The sequence below is a fragment of the Aedes aegypti genome, chromosome 3 (genome assembly GCF_002204515.2).
Source record: "Aedes aegypti strain LVP_AGWG chromosome 3, AaegL5.0 Primary Assembly, whole genome shotgun sequence".
In the NCBI taxonomy this organism is placed as follows: Eukaryota; Metazoa; Arthropoda; class Insecta; order Diptera; family Culicidae; genus Aedes; species Aedes aegypti.
Genome location: NC_035109.1, coordinates 100,491,327 through 100,511,872, shown reverse-complemented (window position 1 = coordinate 100,511,872; position 20,546 = coordinate 100,491,327). Strand labels below are relative to the sequence as shown.

Sequence of the window (20,546 nt, the reverse complement as noted above, 5' to 3'; positions counted from 1 at the left end):
TAACATTTTTTGTTGCATACCAATTTCCCAAAAAATGTTGAAATAAACTTACCTTCATAATCGAAGCATCAAAATACTTAAACTCAATACAATAGCTGCTTCTGTTATAAACTGAATCGCTCACAACATCAATATTCTATTCACTAATCAGATCACTATTTCGCAGCTTCTTCCTCGTCTCGCCATAAAACTCGTTGATTCACATTTTATTCGAAGCATCAATAATATGACACACGAACATCAACATCATTCTGCAGCAGATATTTCCTCGTTTCAGCACAAAACAAACAAATTCACATCGTAATAATCATGTATCTTCTTCTTCTGCTTCCTGCTAGACAGAGCACAACCGGTGATGCAAATTCAAATTTTCCTCGATTTCACAGATCCACTTGAAACTTTTACTTTTCTCCCCATAGGATATAGGAAGGTGCTAGGTATAGATGTGCTCCAAGCTGTAGAAAACAGACACGCAAAATTACAATCACGGCACCAACGACCACAAATGAGCTGTCAGCTCTCAGCTCAGAACTTCTGCTCATCTAAATATAAAATCACTTCGCTTGGCAAATGTCGACAGCAGGAACGATTCCTCGATTTGTTCGCGTCTGGCTTCCTGGTGGGTTCGAAGAATCCTTTTATGCTTAATAACGACTTAATGCCACTTCTATTCGGGGAGTTTAGTGGAATGGAGATAAGGGTGGTGATGGGACGGCGAGCTTCTACAGAGACAACGACAACGTTTGGATATCTACGAATTTCTCAAGCCCGGAAGTGGAATGGCGCAAGTTTTCGTTGGCCGACCCGATTCAGAAATAGTTGTGAAAACTCGCACGCAATTCACCAGTCAGACGCAGACAGTTTGTGAATGGAGCTGGCACAGATGCTGCAGGAACAGCTGTTGGATTAGTACTGCGTTTACTGCCCTAATCTAGGGGTTCTTGAACTTTTCTTATGTAACTGAAATAGGCTGAACTATAGATAGATTCCAGAATTTTGCTTCATAGAAATGAATTACAGTTTTGAAATCTACAAATCTACATATGATAAACAACTAAATTTCCTGCGAGCTTACTCAATAACTACTTAGGTGGGAGAGGGTGTTAAAAACCCGTTTGATATGTTTTTAATCGGCAGCTACAGGAATTCATGGAGTAATACTTGAAATTTTAATTTTTGGAAAATCCATGGGAAATTTGTTCACTAGTTACGAGAAAACAAATGTAAAACAATGCAAGACTCTGTGAAAATTATTCTGAGAATAAATATAGAGGATTTTTTTTTTCGTTTTAAAGAATAATTGGAGAATCCTTTGAAAATACAGAAAAACCTAGGAAAATATTAACAAAAATACATAGATACAGAGACAGCGCCTGAAGACTTCTCTGGTGAAACTCCTAGATTAATTTTAGTAAAAATACCTGGATTGTGAGCTATACTGGAAGTATTACTGAAGATCTCTGAGATCAAAATCAATGCTCAAAAAGTAATGATGCTTATTTATAGCATTTTTGTAGAACAAATCAACTTTCTAAAAAAATCGTTAGAATTTTCCAGCAGATCAATTTATGAAATGAAATTGTTCATTTTGACTACAAATAAATGTAAAATATTGACGTTTTGCACAAAAGTTTTCCTAGCTCACTATTTTTCTTAAATTTTCTTACATAGAACATGGGAAAAATAGACGAATAAGTCGAGTACGACACTGAAGACAGCCTTACAGTTCAGGTCGAAATGCGCGTATCTGTCAACAGATACAAACTATAGTGTAATTAAATGGTATAGTTCTAAATTCGTTTTTTTATCTACTTTTAGACGAATAAGGGTAGTAAGGCAGCATCTACAAATTCAGGACTCTCAGGACTTTCATATTGAGGATAACAAATCTGACGCATCTAAATCAGGCTCTGTTTCAGTACGCAATGCCTGGAACAAGAAGAGTAAACGTTACGGTAGCCTTGGAATTCAAAAGGGCTAACAAGGTGAAAAACGCATGCGTCTACTTAAAATCAAGATGGCGTCAAAATCCAAGATGATCGTCAGATTGTTTCACAATTAATACTCTTATTCTTCACTCGACTCGAACACCAACGTTTGAAAACATGTTTCTTTATTGTACAAAAAATGATATTTTCATTGATTGCACTCGTCATATACGTCAAAATCGTAGAACATTTTTAAGAAAATCGTTCATTTCATAGGGTAAATACCATTGCTCATTAATTTTTGTAGCCTGTCTTACTCAGTTTTTTCTCAGCTTTCTGATGGTGATCTCAGAATTCAAAACGAGCAAATAAGAAAAATAGGTGTTTTCTACCGAAATTCAAAATGGCGACCAAATTCAAATGGCTGCCAAAAATATTTTAGCTTCAAATGAAAGCTATATCCTTCCTCTCTACGATGCCACTACGTTTGCGAAGACGGTCTTCTTTTTCTTGAAAACATTCTACAAGCTCGATCAACGTGTTTCACACATGAACTTTCACTATTTGTAAAACATGTCAATCAGACGGTATCAAAATTCCAAAATCAAGTGTGAAACACGTTAATCTACAAATTATCAAAAACTTTGCTGAATGACTTATTAGCGATTGCTTGTTGTTCTGTTTCCAGTAACCCATTACGGGCGCTCAGTGTCCCCAAAAATAGCATGTTTAAAAACATGTCACGCGTGTCTGACAAATATGAGTCCTTGTCATGATCGGCAAACAAGTTCTACTAGTGACGGATATCACCATTGTAAAACACGTTCAAATAATGTGCAAAAGACTTAGCTATCGAACCAAAGTCAATCCTTAATAGAATTACAGGCTTTACACGTCAGTTCACTTCCTAAGGCAAGTGGTTAGAGTCCGCGGCTACAAAGCAAAGCCACGCTGAAGGTGTCTGGATTCGATTCCCGGTCGGTCCAGGATCTTTTCGTAATGGAAATTTCCTTGACTTCCCTGGGCATAGAGTACCATCGTACTTGCCACACGATGTACGAATGCAAAAATGGCAACTTTGGCAAAGAAAGCTCTGGAAGTGCTCATAAAAACACTAAGCTGAGAAGCAGGCTTTGTCCCAGTGAGGACGTAATACCAAGAAGAAGAAAAACGTCAGTTCACCTTGCCAATCGACACGACAGATTCACGTTGATAAGAGTACGGATCAAACGTGTGGATTTTTTTCAGTGTGTGATTGCTGTGTTTTCCACTCTGTATTTTCATGAACATCTCAGCAAAAAAAAATATTGCGTTTGCATCACATAAAAGCATAAATATGTTTAAATTTATTTTTGTTCGAATATTAAATAAATAAGCAAAAATATTTTTAAATTTATTTCGTTCGAATTTTTGTCTAAATTTATTTCTTCTTGAGAGATAACCACTAGTAGTCCCAATTTGCGGTGGTATGATACCATTTTTATTCAATCCTTATCTGCTGAATTCCATTGCCTTCGCTTTTACTTTATCTCTCGGTAGTCATTGTCCCAATCCCCTATAAAACGTCAAATATTCCAGACGAAGAGCATTTAAGGGGCCGTCCATTAATTACGTAAGGGTTTATGGGGGGAGGGGGGTTCTGAGATTTCTTACGCGCCATACAATTTATTTTTGATTTTCATACAAAAAATCTTACCATGGGGGGAGGGGGGGTTGAAAAACTCCGAAATTTGTCTTACGTAATTAATGGACCGCCCCTAACCTTGATTCGATTGCCTATGAGCGTAATGACACAGATTCAATCGTAGAATTGAATCCTTGCATAAATCGCGCACGCTGAGATTGGTAAAATCAGGATTCAAAACGATCCCGCGCATTAAGGTAACACGGAAGACCGTGTTATTTTCCCTACCTTTTGTCACACTCTTAAAATTTTCATCAAAACTTTGCAGAAGCAAATCTCGAATTTTAGTGAACCGATGAAGCTGAAAATTCAATAGGTTGTGCACTACATATGTAGAATTGAATTATAAATTTTTCACATCGATATATGAAGTGGTACTTGAGATTTGCTTCCTCAAATGGATAGGGCGATTATAATGACGTTCCGTGAGGCCTTAAGATGATTTTAAAACATGCTTGTTAAATCAGGGAGCAGAAGGATGCTCTTAGAAGACCGTTTTCAATTATTCAGCCATAAAAACGACTGGCTGTATTTGACGTTTCGTGACAGCGGAATATGGACTGCATGTTGTAGTATCCGCAATTCAGCTACCAAGTAATAGATTTCACATGCGGCTGACTCCACCATATTTTTCCGCTGCTACAAACTGAGCTTCTTTGCTCCAAAACAATTTGCTCCAACGAAGGTACGGTACAATAGCTATTTAAAACCTTTTCGGTATATGTTGATAAACTTTTGATGACATATAGACACATTATTTTGATTTTTATATTTTTCCTCAATATTCTGCAGATTCTATAGTTTGTTATAAATTTCATTCCTTACACTTAACAGAATTTAATAAATGTATGTTTTGAATTTTTTTAGAACTTTAGTATGATCTTCCACATTAACCCCATTTTTGCTGTATTTTGCAACAATAAAATTTGCAAAACGTCTTCAGCTTGTTCTCAAATATCTGAGAGAAAGAATAAGTGCCATAACAACTGTGCATGAAATCCTGAACATGTTTTTTTTTTAATAACGTGGATCGGCAGAATACCACTGCTTGAAACAATATGTATTAATGATAGTGGTAGCATAACCTAAAAATCATAAAATGACATACAATCGGCAAACATATGCAACAGGAATCACGTCCAGAATTCATAAAATACTTCAAATTTTATTTAAAAGTGGATTTCAGAACGGTGCTTTGAGGTACTGTTTTGAATGGGCTAGAAGGAGAAAAGAGTTTCAATTTCCTTCTGTATTAAAGTGCTTATTGTTCAGAAGCATATTTTACTATAATTTTAAAAATATATCACAGAAAACTAAATGGAATGACTCCTACTTACTTGTTTCAACACGGTCAAAAACCGATTTACACTTTGAAAATACCTATAATTAGAATGAGGATAAAGCGAATTCAAAAAAGATTGGATTGACACAAAACCAATGAATAATATGAAACGATGAAACAGCTTGTCAACACGTAGTGTTTTGTTTTGTTTTGTTTTGTTTTGTTTTGTTTTGTTTTGTTTTGTTTTGTTTTGTTTTGTTTTGATGAGCGCACGAACGTCCTAGTATCTGTACTACACGCTCAAAACATATATCAACATCATGGCCTACTTAATTCTGTCCAATATGAAAGTTGATTTTTGGACTTTTGTCCAAGGGACGAAGCACTGTGGATCGTTTGTACAGGCTGAAAAACACTATAAAACGTTTAAAAATGTGCAAATCTACGATAAAACTCTCATAAAAATAAATAAAACCTGTTAGAATATAAATTGTTACTTGGGAAAAACGACCCCAGGCGGTGAATTCGCCCACTATGAGATTCACTGTTCCAGATCGTACACGTGGATCGACAAGTTATTTACTAGAGAATATGATGTTTCAAATTTGATAGGTACTATTGATGCGCTTCTAATGGTGTATTCCCTGCTAAAATCTTGACATTTAGAGAAATTGAAAAAAATGTTTATCTCATAAACTCAAAGGGCAATATCTCAGCTCTCTGACAATTGTTTTTGCAAAAATGTTTGTTTTAACATTAAAAATCCCGAGACTAACCTTGAATTTTTAAATGGCCACAACTCGGAGCCCAGTACATCAATTAATTTGAAATAACTTTTAAAGCAAATGCGGTTAGTTGGTCTTACAATCCTTGGCCTCAAACAGTTATTTCAACATCCAAATGAGCTAGAAGTTTGGTGTCTACGGCAAAGTTATTCAGCAGATCAAGGGCTATCTGGCGATAAAAAGTATAATATAGAATTCATACATAGGCGACAATATATTTCACCTCCAGATAGCCCTCAATTTGCTGAATATCCTTGCTTAAGGCTCCCACCCTCTAGCTAGCTGATAAGATTGAACATTGAAGATCCCTTCACCAATCTTCTAGCTAAAAAGGATCTTAAGATATATACAATTGATGAAAATTTGTTACTAGCACCATAAATGCATAAAACACAAACTTATTTTTAGAAAATTCTCAATTTGTGTCAAATATAATTTAGAATTGAACTCAAAAATGCAGTTATGTTCTTCCATAGAGATAAGTCGTTGTTTTCAATTAATTCCTTGCTATCACTTTCGCCCACTTTCTACGTTTTTTGCCCCCAATTTTTTTCTAAGTTTTTTGCTTCCCAAATTTATTTTTGCTCATTTTCGTCCCCTTGGTTTTGAAAATCGCTGCCAGGGGGGCGTCCACTTTGGGAATCACTGTTCTAGCTGAGGATCTACAGGTAGTGATGATTGAAAATTTATTTTACTAGTGCTACCTAGTGGATGATTTTCTATTACGAAACCACCAACCTTCGAGCTAATAAGGATCATAATATACAGACAATTGGAGCTAATTCGATACTAGCGTCATCTAGCGGATAAATTCTCAATCAGATTTTTCACTTTAAGATAGCCTCAAATCTGCTGAATATCTTTGTCGAAGACACGAAACTTTTGGATGATAGGGACCTTGAGGTAGAGATGACTGAAGATTTCTTTTTACTAGTGCCTCCTAGTGGTTGAATTTCCTGTTAGACTCTTCACCGCCAGATTGCTCTTCATCTGCTGAATAGCTTGATCCAAGACACCAACCTTTTAGCTGATAAGAATCCTGAGATATAGATAATTGAATAAAAATGTCACTAGTGTCACCTAGTGGATGAATTCTCAATAAGATTTTTCATCGCCAGATAGCCCTAGATATGCCTGATAACTTCATCGAAGACACCAAAATTCTAGCTCATTTGGATGTAGATATCCATTTGAGGCCAATTTTGGGTCTCTCGTGTCCATGTTTTTTCCATTACCTATAAATAAGGGAGGGTTTAGATGGCTCACCCAATGACAAGTTGGGCTTAACTAACTGAATTTACTTTAAAATTTATTTCAAATTAATTGATGTACTGGTCTCTGAATTACGGCCATATGAAAATTCTAGGGTCGTTTCGGGCTTTTAAGGGTTAAATAGCGCTATCAGATGGGGTTTTTATGTTTTGAAATAAAAATCGTAAATATATTATATAGGTTGAATACTAATCGAAAAACAAGCTTAAAATTGATTAATGTTTTCAATTTCAATATTTTCAAAAATTAATACCGCATGAATGCCGAAAAATACCCACGGAAAAATAAGAAATTATAGGCGAAATAGTAAGTTTTGCAAACATCTGCACAAAACGTCAAAACATGATAATAAATCTTCGAACTGTTTAGTGGAATACCAGAACGTAAATGAAACTCTTATAAAGTATTTTATGGTATAATACCACTTAATTCAAGTAGAGTTTGTATCCTTTGACAGATAGGAGTATTACAATCTTGACAGAGTGCTTGGAGAAGCCCTAAGAAAGCGATTTCGTTCCGACGCGTGCTTTTATATATATCTGCCTATGAACATATTTAGCGTGCTGATGACAAAGTGGCAATTGCATATTCGAGGATGGATTATCAACTGGTGAGCTCGTTTCATGCTTGTGATGAACATTTTTATCGTGAAAATTTTACGTTTAGTATTTAACAACATACAAAGATATCGACCGTGATAATTTTATTGTGAATTTGTTTATCGGCATATCGGTCCATTTTGCTCGAAGTAAGAGGGAGCATGGAGAAGAAAGCAATGAATACTAGATGGATAGGTACCGTAAGGGAACGGCGAGAGAAATTGGATTAGATGTTGAAGAGGGCATACCATATTAAACAGTATTACTTGAAACGTCACTTCCTTGTGGCTAACGTCCCCTATGGGAACGGCTTGGGTGTCTTGGTAGTGTCATTCTCAAAACACACCCAAGCCGTTCCCATAGGGGACGTTAGCCACAAGGAAGTGACGTTTCAAGTAATACTGTTTAATATGGTATGCCCTCTTCAACATCTAATCCAATTTCTCTCGCCGTTCCCTTACGGTACCTATCCATCTAGTATTCATTGCTTTCTTCTCCATGCTCCCTCTTACTTCGAGCAAAATGGACCGATATGCCGATAAACAAATTCACAGTATTTAACAACTACCATAAAACTAAACAAAACAACATACTTCGCAATTGAATTAAATGGACAAATTGAAGTGAATTTGCGGAAAAGTTACACGTCTTCTCAGTGAGAATCATCGAATTCACGACTCTCAGTTCACTAGATAAGGCACGTTACCCCTACACCACGAAAGGACCCATGGACGTAGAAGTTAACCTGAATGCGTTATGTTTGGATGGGCATCTAACTCTTCCGTAAGAGGACCACGTGATTATTGGGTTGAAATCGAATTCAGGTTAACTTCTGCGTCCATGGGTTCCCTCGTGGTGTAGGGGTCACGCGCCTTATCTAGTGAACAGTCGTGAGTATGGTTCTCACCGAAAAGACGTATAACTTTGTATGCACACTTGAAGAATTTCTTAGAAAAATCCCCAAAAATTCTTGTGAAAATCTGAAGAAATTCCTGCAGGATCCCACGATCAATTTTTGAAAGATTTCATATAAAAAAATCCTGCAAAAATCACTAACGTGATGAAAATATAGTAATCCCTGGAGAAATTATTTGAGTAGTTATTTGATAAAGCCTTGAAAAAAAACCCCGAAGACGATCCTGGAGGGGATTTTTTCCAGGTTTTGGAAAACGAATACAGCTGATTTTTTGAAGCAACTACCGGAAAATTCCAGGAATAATCACTGAACTATTTTCCTAAGGGACCCCTGAAAGAATTCTATGAAAAAATCACTGTGGTAATTTATGAAGAAATTTTTGAAAACATTTCTGCTAGAATCACGGGAAACAAAATGCAAGGAAAATTCCACTTATAATTTATAATAGATTCCTTGGAAAACCTTGATGGAATTCCTGAACAAATACCTACAGAAAATATTTGATTTATTTGTGAAGTTATTCATAAAGAAATAGCAGGACGAATTCCTATTTCTCGTCATAGACCCAGTGAAGTTCTTCTAAGAATTCATGGTAGAACTCTCCTTAAAGAATCTAAAGAGTCATTACTGAAGGAATTGTTTTAGGAATTATTGGACGAGCAATTCCTAGAGGAGCTAATGGAGAAATCTTGGGAATCCCTAAAGCTATTTCTAAACGCTTTAAAGTGAATGAATGAATGAATCACTTTAGAAGGACATGGAGAATCCCTTTTAGAAATTCTGGCTAAAACACTGGTGGGTTTTTTAAGCAAAATCTGGCCAATTACTTAGGAATGGAAGAATCTCTAGAGCAACTCATGGAGGAATTATTATAGAATTACTGTACGTGTTCTTGCAGAAAGGAATTTTTGATATTGTAGGATAAATCTCTGGAGATATTTTGGAAGAATTCTGGTAGAAATTCTAAGTGCAATGGAATGGAATCCATATATAAATTCCTGGGAAATCTCTAAGATAATATTGGAGAAATTCGCAACGAATTATTGTGAGAATAACTTATACAATATCTAATTTGCTTTTACCAAATGTGCGTACATAACAATTGATCAAACCTTATTACGAAAAAATGCCATTCATTAAACGAGATTAAGCCAGATATTAACCCGTAAGCTACGGGGCTGACATGCAAAATTCAAATTCCTCGTATTTGAGTATAATTCGATATTTTTCAATGGAAATTTGAGGATTGCTTCACTATTAGTTGTAGTTTTATGAGTAATGGAAAAGTATACATTCGGAGTATTGTTGATAAAGTTATTCCAGAACACCTCTGGGTCAGGTAGGGTAAAAAACACATAAACTTCCTTTAAGAACTCATTTATCATATGGAAACTAAATGTTTTCATACAAAAAGTGTACAGACCAGTTATTTTTAATAAGTTACGATGCACCAGGGGATTGAGAAATGTTTTGTGCTCAAATACGAGCAATTTGAATTTTGTGGGTCAGCCCCGTAGCCTACGGGTTAAACATATCAATTGAAATAGGTTAATCAGTGTAGACATTGTAAAGTAAACTCACACAAAAATTGAGAAATCCTGCTCTGATCCGATACCGATGCAACCTAGGAGACCAAATGCTCATCATATCGAGACGCTCTATGGTGATGATGAGGTGTGATAGCTTCGAATCAACGCAAAATACGACCGGAATGAAAATGTCTATTTTCTCAACGCACAAAATTGGATCACCAACAAGAGTCGTCGCGATGAGCTGCGATTCTGTGTGTTTTGGATGCTGCTGTTGCTGGTGCGGTGTTTTTGTTTTTGCTGACGGGTCCAAACGATGATGGCGTGAGCTGTAGAATGAGGGAACGTGAGGGCTATTTATATCGTCTCGCATACATTTTACCACACACATATTTTTTTCAGACGTCGTCGGTTTTCCAATTGACGAACGGGGACATGCACCTTTACGACCGGCTGGTTGGTTGCAGTGGCAGCCCGATTTTTCCGCATGAAACGGGAATTTATGTCGAGCAATTTTCAAAACGTTGAATATTTTTTGAACACAAGCAACCGGCACTGGCGACTGTTTGGGCAGGATAGAAGTTTATCGTATACTGACAGGGAAGGGTGGTTTGCTTCTGAAAACCTGGAGCGTATGTACTCCATGTTAGGAGCGACTGATCATCGTCCGAAAGCAATAGAAGGGCACTAAGCTAAAGTGTGCACTATGGCCCACCGAACATTTAGGGGGAATGGTCCTCCGGAAATCTAGGGGGTTGGTTAAGCGCCCACCGGCTGACGAACGAGAACGGCCTCCAAGAATATGGCCATTCGTAGCACCTATTTCCAGCACAGCCTTCAGTATCGGTACACCTGGAGATCACTTAAGCAGACAGAATCGCAAATCGACCACGTTTTGATCAATGGACGGCACTTCCCCGACCCAACCGACGTCAGAACCTATCGTGGAGCTAGAAGCTGGGCTCCAATGCTGCAGCATGGTAAGCGATAGGACGTTGAACGATACAGACTGAAGCGGAAACAGCAAACCCGCCTATTCAGGGACAAAAAGTGCCGCCTGGAAAAAGTAGAATGCCAAGAGATAGAGTTGCTGTACCATTTTCAAGAAACGCGGAAGTTCTATCAGAAGCTCAACGCATCCCGCAAAGGCTTCATGTCACGAGCTGAAATGTGCAGAGATAATGTTAAGAGCATCTTGGCGGACGAAAGCGAGGTGATTGAAAGGTGGAAGCAGCACTACGATAAACACCTGAATTGCGCAGAGAATACAGGCATATAAGGTCAAGACAGTGAAGGTGATGGCTACGTCAGCACTGCGGACAGTGGAAACTAACCAGCTTCCACGATGGGGGAAGTTAAGGATGCCGTTCAACAGCTCGGGAACAACAAGCCGCTGAGAAGGATGGTTTCTGAGCCAAACTAATCAAGATGAGCCCCGAGTAGTTAACCGCTTGTCCGAATCGGTTGATAGTCAGAATCGTGGAGACGGAACAGCTACCGGAGGAGCAGAAGCATGGTGTTATATGCCCTATCTACAAGAAAGGCGACAAACTGGAGTGTGAAAACTATTGTGCAATCCATAAATGCCGTGAGTACCAGGTCCCTACGCACCACCTGTCCATCGATTTTAAAGTGGCATACGACACTATGGAAGATTATGGACGAGAACAGCTTTTCCTGGAAGCTCACAAGATTGATTAGAGCAACGTTGGACGGTGTGCAAAACTGCGGAAAGATCTCGGGCGAACACTCCAGTTGGTTCGAGTCTCGGCGGGGACTACGACAGGGCGATGGACTTTTGTGCCTGCTGTTCAATATTGCGCTTGAAGGTGTCATGCGGAGAGCCTGACTTATCAGTCGAGGCACGATTTTCACTTGATCCGGACAATTTGTTTGCTTCGCGGACGACATGGATATTATTGGGAGAAAATTTGAAACGGTTGGAGATTTGTTCACCCACCTGAAACACGAAGCATTAAGGGTCGGACTGATAGTGAATGCTTTGTATGAAACAGAGCGAGACAGAGCTTGCCTAGGAAGCAGTGTTACGATAGACGGGGATTGCTTCGAGGTGGTCGAAGAGCTCGTCTACCTTGGATCCTTGTTGGCGGCTGACAACAACGTTAGTCGAGAAATATGAAGGCGCATCATCTGTGGAAGTCGTGCCTACTATGGGCTCCAAAAGAAACTGCGGTCTAGAAAAATTCACCCCCGCAAACGGACATTAGTCTTCTAGGGCATGGCTGCCCAACGTACGGCTTCATTTTGTGCGCCCCGCGAAGAGTCTCATATCTGGCCCATTCAAAGTTTTACCAACTTGAAGTTAGAGCATACCAACCCAATTCTTCCCTTTTCTTTTATTTCCAAACTGAACTTTTATTACAATTTTACTTATTTTTTTCATGGATACTTCACTTCATTTAGAAGTTGGATTATTTGCACTTTTTCCAGAATTTGAGTATCCCTACTAATTCTTCATCGGAATTTAGCTTAAAGTTCAAGTTTCGATGTTCGTAATGAGAAAGCCTATTTTTCACTTCTTGATAGAAAAATATACTGAATTTTCATAGAACTTCGACAAAAAGAGGTCAAATTGGTCAAACAAAATGTCACTGAGTTCTCACAAAACTCTGGATGTTAATTTTACACATTATAGAAAAATTTGGGGCCCAGATAGCCGTAGCGGTAAACGCGCAGCTATTCAGCAAGACCAAGCTGAGGGTCATGGGTTCGAATCCCACCGGTCGAGGATCTTTTCGGGTTGGAAATTTTCTCGACTTCCCAGGGCATAGAATATCTTCGTACCTGCCACACGATACACGCATGCAAAAATGGTCATTGGCACAGTAAGCTCTCAGTTAATAACTGTGGAAGTGCTCATAAGAACACTAAGCTGAGAAGCAGGCTTCGTCCCAGTGGAGACGTAATGCCAGAAAGAAGAAGAAAAATTTCAAACAAAACCCTGAGCAGGATTTTTGAAAACATTAGGAAGATTTTTCAAAAAATCTTGGGCATGATTCTTATAAAATCATTGACATGAATTCTATGGAAAACTTGTGCAAGATTCTCATGTGTGTGTTGGGCAGGATTCCTTCAGAAACTTCGGCAGGATCCTCGATCAAATAAACACTAAATCTGGTGCACAATTATTGGTAGGGTATTCACATAATCCTAGGTGGGATTTTGATAAAATTCTGAGTAGGATTCAAATTTAAAAATCTAAAAAGCAGTTTCATATATTCCTGGACAAGATTACGAAACAAATCTCAAACAATATTCTGACATAATACTATGCACAATTCTTACAAAATCTTGCGCAAAGTTCTCATGTATTCCTAGGCAAAATCTTGGGCAGCTTTCTTGAAAAATCCAGGACCAGTTTTTTACGATCCTGCACAGGACAACCAGGGACAAGTTGTATTCTGAAAGAATTCTGAGTAGTTATCCTTCAAAAACTTTATTTTCATTCTCATAAAATTGAAAACAAGATACTCAAAAAACTCGATAAAGGGAGCAAGCTGTAAGTTTTTTCAAATTAAAAAAAAAATGCTTTATTGGCTGATTTCGATATTATTAATAAGATTTTTTGTGGACTACAAAAAGTTTGGCCCGCCTCCAAATTTCGTTTCTGAGATTTGGCCCTCGTTTCATAAAGGTTGGGCAGGCCTGCTCTAGGGACATGAAACGTGGACAATGCTCGAAGAGGATCTGCAAGCGCTATGAGTTTTTGAGCGACGTGTGCTTAGGAAGATATTCGGCAAAGTATGTGAGAACGGCGTATGGAGGAGAAGAATGAACCACGAGCTTGTGCAACTCTTCGGTGAACCCAGTATCTAGAAAGGTGCCACAGCTAGAAGGGTATGATGGGCGGGGCAAGGCTTTCCGCTAATTGTAGGTATTGATCCTAATGCTCATTACATCATCTGGACAGGTCAGATATTAACATGAGAGGTTCCAGTTCGATGAAATTATAAAGCAATATCGATCGAGTTGACGAAGTGGCGTATGTCAGATGAGAAATCATCTGTCCACCGCTACATCTACGTTGAACACATGAATGTAACATCAATTTTTATTTTATAAATCACCTATCAACAAACTTGGAACTCTATATTGGATTGACTGCGATCAAATTCAATGAATACTATTCGTACATCGACACTCCAAGTGAAGACTACAACAAGGGTGGAACTCCTCTGGTTTGACACAGGATACAACATTGACAAGGTTGAATTGATAATGTTCTATTCCAAAAAAGGTTTGAGTTTATCAAACATACTTTGAAAAATCTACTGGTAAGCAGTTTTACTACCAGGTATATTAATAGTCGATATCTAGCTATCTGGAAAGAAGATATTAAATGCAGAGTTTCTCGCTGTCAATATGAGCGCTAAGATTTTGCTAATCTCTACCGGCAAACTGCGAAACAATTCAAGTCGATCAACAGCAACATCAGCACCAACGGCCATCAGCTTATACATATCACTGATATTACAAAACCTTTTTTCTATGTTACACTGATAGCTGATGAGGCCTTAGTCTACTGATAACTTCCACGAATACAAAACAAAGCCGTATTGAAGGCCCAGGATCATTTCGATATTTAAATTTCCTTGATATCCCTTTCATAAAGTATCATCGTGCCCATTATAAAACACTCTTAGATCGACAATCTGCATTAGCGTAGCTAGGATTTTTTCTGGAGGGGGCCTGAGGGCGGGCATAGCAAATACTTGTTTTTCAGAAGAATTATTATTTCCTTCATTAACGAGATTTGCAGTCCGAGGCTGGCTCATACAGAAGTAATTCTCGGCTTTACAGAAGTAATGTCAGTTGCAATAATCATGATTTTCACAAATTTCATAATTTTAACAGATTTTTATTAATTTCATTTATTTCATATTTTGTCTCATTTCGCGGCACATCAGTGATATATCTAAATTTCAATTTTCGCTACGAAAAAGACTAATTCTTTTTGTAATCATTTACCAGTTTTCACTGAGTTCGTCCTGGGATTCCCATGGAACATCATTCTCAGACTTTCTGATCTCACCAGAAAATTTCTCGAAATCTTAATCTAATTGTTTAGAAAATCTCTTGAAGATTATTAGAAATTTATTAGATCATTAGAAATTCATGGTTATGTTCCTGAAGTGTTCCGATATGTTTGTATGTAAAAAAGCTTAGGACATAGATCTTAAAAGCCGAAATAATGAGAGTGAACGAAACTGAAATTTTGTATGGGACGTTTCATGATGTTTTTTACGGCCTACTTGATAGCAAAACAAAGTTTGCCGGGACCACTAGTAACATATAAATTCCAATTGTTAGTTTCAAGTATCCTCCTGTGTTCATAATTAACTTGAGTGTTTGATCTTTCGACCTGGTTACTTGCTCCTGCGGGGGCGGGTGCCGAGGGCAGGATCAAACATGTCACGCTTCGTTCGCGTACCACGGTGGAATAGTAACGTGAATCGCGTTAGTAGTGTTTGATCCTTCGATCTTGTCGCTTGCTTCTACGGGGGCGAGCGAAGAACACTTGTTCGGCGTTCAATGCTTTTAGCGAGTAATATCACGAATCCGGTTTGGCGCATATTACAACAAATAGTACAACAAATTCTAAAAGTCTCACCAAAAGAAAATATTGAAAATCATCAAACAAGGATTCATTCCACGAATTTTTCAGGAGAGTGCGCCAACAGATTTTCCAACTTTGTTTTTGAAGTTCTTTCTATAGTTTCTCTACAAGATTGTTTGAAAAAATCTCAGCAAAAAATATCCAAACCCCCTACAAAAAAAAAATACTGTTCCAGGTGTTACTTTAAGGATTCCTCGTAATATTCCTCAAGTAGTTACAATGAATTCAATTGAGAAAATATTATTCATGATTTTTCAGAGATGTTCTCCGCAAATCTATCTGTATTTTTTCACAGATATATATTTTTTAGGTTTTCTAATATCAAGGAGCAATATCTCGCAGTTCTATCAAGTATTCATTCAGGATCTGGAAATAACTCAATTTTTTTTCGAATGGTAATCTCAGGATCCTTTCATAAATAACATTTAAAAATTTATCCACCCTCCATATTTTGTTCAAAGGAATATCTCAATATTTTTTAAGGATTGCTTCAACAAATCACTCCATATCAGATTTCCAAAAAGCTTACACAAATAAAGGTTTGAAAGAACTTTGTCGGTATTTTTTTTTTGTTTTTGAATAGATGCAGCTTAAATATAATTCTGAAAATAAATACTAAATTCCTGTCGTAAAATTAAGCCACAGAATTTCTGAAACTTGTTGAAAATGTACCTCACAGAAAAACTAAGGTGTCAAAACGGATGGATTTTTTACTAAAAGTATTTGTAACTAAAATCTTAGATAAACTTTTATATGAACTTTAAAGTTTCATGATACTATGGGGAACATATTGATGTATAACACATTTTTTCCTGACTTCAGAAATTTCAAACAATATTTTGAAGGGTCTTTTATCGACTATTTATCGACCTTTTGCATTACTTCGAAAGTTTGTTGAGCAATTCCCAATGGACTAACAGGAAGAATTCTGCAATTTTTCAAAACTCCTATAATTTCCCTTTTCAGATACTTTGAAATGTTGCTTTTTGGAGTATTGAAAGATTGTTGTACGAAGTTTCTCAAAGCGTCATGCAAAGGAAGAAGAAACAACAAAATTTTAAAACAGGTAGAACAATAGACGGGTAATGGTACAATAAAAGATTATTTAAATCATTTCTAGGTAAACTACAGGATAGTTTAAACCTCTCTAGGGGGAAGGACCTGGTGTAGTGGTTAGAACACACGCCTCTCACGCCGAGGACCTGGGATCGAATCTCATCCCCGAGATAGTCACTAAAAAAATTTCAGTGACGACTTCCTTCGGAAGGGAAGTAAAGCCGTTGGTCCCGAGATGAACTTGCCCAGGGCTAAAAATCTCGTTAATAAAGATAGAAAAAAAACCTCTCTAATAAATTTTCAAGTATAACATATTTCTCAAGAAGGTCCATCAGAATCTTCTTTAGAAATTATCCTTCTTTGACTTCTAGTTTTCTAGAATTCTGCCTGAAAGCCTAGAAATTCCGCCCTCGTATCGTATCAAATTCAAACCAAGAATATGGATTCTGCCAATAATTGGTAAAATTATTTCTCAAGAAGTGTTTTAAGGAAGATCAAAACAAATTTATATGTGAATATCTTAATAAATCTTTTCCCCTACCCAGTTATTTTGGTGCATGTTTCTCTACAGATTCATTTACCTCTATGGTAATTTGAGCTTGATTGGCCGCCCGCTGAAGATAGAGCTATTGCTGGAGTATGTAATCGTGAGCTAAGACTGCTTTAGTTTTATTCACTTGATACACACTGCTTTAAAAACGGAAATATTTGCTTTTATGTGTGGAGCGCACTCAGCACATCAACAGCACATAATGAATAAAGTATTATACTTTCGTTTTCACATTGCAATTCAGAGTTATTTTAAGTTATATTTTCAACAAATGACGACTCTGATTAGTTTCAAGAGATATTTTTATTCATGAGTTGAATCAAACTGTGCTGCTTGGACTAGCCACAGTCGATTGATACCGTTTTGATTCATATTACGGGCAGCTTCAAATTCCGGACACTCTTCTTTGTATGGGAAACATTTCACGCGAAATGTTTCAATTTTTGCTGTTCAAAAGTTCTCAATTTCAAGACTCGTTTGAGTAAACTTTTTCCATAAATATCTTTGAAAATTTATAATGCCCAACTACCTTAGATGTCTCTTTGGTGGTTAAACGATATCGATTGATGATTTGACTGTTCCATTAATGATTAGCATGAGCTGTCCGGAATTCGATTCAAAGTGTCCGGAATATGAGGCAAAAGTAAGGAAGCGTCCGGAATAAGAATCATGAAAAGGTCACACATTTTCATTTATTTAAAATTATTGAAGTTACGGAAGCGTATTCTTCACCCACCGTTCGAAAGTAAAGGGCTTCCGACGCTCGATAGCGCTAAGGAATCATACAGAATGATTTATTTTGTATGCGCTATGCTGGGTTATATTTCCCTGAGTCCTTATATGAATCAAAACGGTAGTTCATTTGTGTATGATAAGATTTTTTTCAGTCATATAGAAAAACAAAAGTTTTAACGAATTCAGTATTTTTTTTATTAAAAACATAGTGTTTATTCTTGGGGCCTTCTATAGCCGAGTGGTTAGAGTCCGCGGCTACAAAGCAAAGCCATGCTGAACGTGTCTGGGTTCGATTCCTGGTCGGTCCAGGAACTATTCCTAAAGGAAATTTCCTTGACTTCCCTGGGCATAGGGGAAAGTGGGGCAGTTTGGCCACCTTAAGGAAAAGACCATAAAAGTGCTGAAAATATTATGAATTTTTCGAATGTTTGCATGATTTCCAACAATTTTGAGATGAATACGCTAGATCCGCATGATTTTCTTTGTCTTTTCAAGTCGGTTTTTTACTGATGGGGTGATATGAGCACCCAATAATTGATTGCAATATAATCTCATATAATCTAAAAATTCAATTATTTTGTTAATACACTTGAAAGTTATTAGTATTTATAAACACTCCGTGCAAGAAGATATAATTTTTTAGGAACATTCTAACAGTCAAACATCATCATTCTGAAATGATGAAATTTAAAAGAGCCATTCGGGGCAATATGGGCAGTTTTTTCGAACTTCATTTATTCATTTTTATTTGATTTTTGAACGCTGACTTATGACATGCCTATTGCTTTATTTCCTCATCAGCTTTGGAGTTGCATGTTATTTCAGATGAAATTTAAAGAATTTATGCAGTTTTCAAAAGGTGCTCATTCCACCCCATTATTGGTCAAACCGCCCCGACTACCCCTAACTGTGGAAGTGCTCTTAGAACACTACGTTGAGTAGCCGGCTCTGTCCCAGTGGGGACTAGACTGGCCCCTAAACAAAAAAGTTGTAAAACTTAACGGGGCACCCCATAGATATGAGCCTTAGGGTAAGAAAAACGCTTTCTCAAAATTTCAACTCAATTGGTTGATCCACCAGCTGGCGCAATCGATATGAAGTTTGTATGGGATATTCATCTCAAATATATTGAAAATTGATCCTATGTCACTGTTTCGTTCCGTATACTAATTGTTCGCGTTCAAATAAGCCCAGAATGACAAAAACACTAGTTGATACCCTAATGAACATAATTGCAGAAGGTTGTATCTGGATTTAATCTCATTTTCATTACTTTTTCAGTTGTTGAAAGTTAGGCTTAGATCAGCACTCCCGTACAGTCACTTATATGCATGCGACATGTGCCTCAGCTCGCCCAGCGTCATAGGTGGCTATGATGCGCTTAGTGGTTACCTTCCAGCTATGTTGAAGAAATACAAGCAGTATTGCATGATATACTTCAGATGGTTAAAACACCAACTTTGTTAATTTTGATCATGATACAATCTTCTACAATATTCTTCGCTATTATATCAAGTAGTGTTTTTGACATTCTGGGTCCAATTGAACGCGATCATCAATTTTCCTGAACCAAACAGTAGATGATGTGCTGTTGCTCATATGTTCGAGCTGAAAATCCCATATTAACTTCAATTCAAATGCGCCAGCTCATGGGACGACCAAATGAGCTGAATTTTTCAGAAAGGCTTCCTCTAACCCCAAGAAATAATCCTGGCGGGTGCCCCGTGGAATCATACAACTTTATTTTTCTCCCATACTGAGCTGGGCCAGTCTAGTGGGGACGTTAATACCAAGAAGAAGAAGAAGAAGAAGAAGAATGTTTATTCTTCAAAGGAAAAAAAACGCCCATGAATATTTGACAAAGGGCCCTGATCAGCCGTACAACGCAACTTAGTCGCTATGCTCTCACAAGAGCACTGAACGGCAGTAGATCCATCTTCCGGATCCTCGTGATCAGCTGCTCCGTATCCTTCATCCATCATTTTTTTTGTGCACTGCATCATTTTTTTTGTGTACGGCTGCTTGGGCACGTCAGGAGTTAATCATCAATATTAACCTCCTTTTCCCGAGCAGCCTAGATAGCCGCGTAGTGTCGGTAGCGGTTGTTTCAACTGGCTAAAAATTATACTACGGACTGCCTGTTCCGGTGGTAAAAGTCCACCTCACTGGTGACCCCTAATTTATGGTGTGATGCGTACCGTGCCTAGGAATGAATGGTTAGGGGGGTCTAAATAAAACCTAACCGCTAACGGAGCCTGTGGGGTACCAGGGCGCCCCCCACAGTATTGAGTCCTTCCTGTGCTACCTGAAGCAATGGTGCAGGTCACGGTGTGTTTCGTAGAACAAGTTTATTACAAAAAAATAGGTAAGTCTGAAACTTCTCCACAATAAAGTCTAGGTTTCTCGCGTTCATTTGCTGCTAAAACCAAAATAATCGGTCGGGGGATCCAGAGTAATTTTTTTTTTTTGTTTGATTTCGAGAGACTTGCACATATGTTTGAATTTGTCTGTTTATGTGTTTATGTACATTAGGGCGGTTAAAAATTAAAAAATGTTTGAGAATTCAATCTCA

At 37.6% G+C, this 20,546-nt stretch overlaps 1 protein-coding gene across 8 annotated transcripts in view; it reads right to left on the bottom strand.

Moving 5' to 3' along the window:
* LOC5569294 overlaps positions 1–20,546 on the bottom strand; it is a 78,458-nt gene that overhangs the window by 40,408 nt on the left and 17,504 nt on the right. For all 8 annotated transcript variants that reach the window (XM_021849406.1, XM_001658376.2, XM_021849411.1 and 5 more), the window contains exon 2: positions 53–455. The gene's annotated coding sequence lies outside the window, so the exon portion shown is untranslated. The remainder of the gene's footprint in view (positions 1–52; positions 456–20,546) is intronic.